The sequence below is a fragment of the Physella acuta genome, unplaced genomic scaffold (genome assembly GCF_028476545.2).
Source record: "Physella acuta isolate Inbredline_101_S28 unplaced genomic scaffold, ASM2847654v3 ptg000050l, whole genome shotgun sequence".
NCBI lineage: Eukaryota > Metazoa > Mollusca > Gastropoda > Physidae > Physella > Physella acuta.
In genome coordinates, this window is record NW_026731570.1 from 119,553 (window position 1) to 120,326 (window position 774).

Below are 774 nucleotides of genomic sequence, written 5' to 3' on the forward strand. Positions count from 1 at the left end.
TTTATTTTGATCCTACTTTTGGCAAGTTACTAAATTTAATGAAGCTTAAAGAAATACTTATATCTAACATTTTTAAGAACATTGTCTTTTTATACAAGTAAAGTAAAGATTCCTCTTTAGACGTCGCGATTAAATGCAGTACAGTTCATATGTTTCGTAAAAGGATATTATGGTTAACACTTAGCCCAACCAATTATTGTTAAAATTTAAAATTGAGTAAAATATTGTAGCAAAAAATATCGTTTAGTTATGTTGGCTATAGCGAAAAATTTTAGAAGTTGACCATTGCGTCAACTTCAAATGTTGAAAATTGCGACAACATTCAGAAGTTGTCCAAGTTAACATTTCTTTAGATGTATTTATAGACAAATCTGATTATTACTGCAAGAAGAAATTCTACGTAGAACCAATACTTTAATCTCTAAACACAGCCTCTAATGGGATAATTTCAAATCACCCACCCATTAATTAAAATTGCCCCAACTTCTTCACTCTAACCGCTCAGCTGAAAATAGTAGGCTAATTAAAATCGCACCTATCCCTAAAATAAAAATCGCCCCCATATCTTAGTTTAAAATCGCCCTTTCACCCCTAAATTAAAATCGCGCCCCCGACCCTTAATTAAAATCCCCCTAACCTCCATTCCCCTCCAGTGAAGCCTGTTGAGCTCTATGAAAAATGACAAGCCCATGCATACATTATCTCGGTTCTCCCAGCACACACATATCCCCTGAGGTATGTCTTTCAACCCTGGTCAGGCCGTGTGACCTAGCG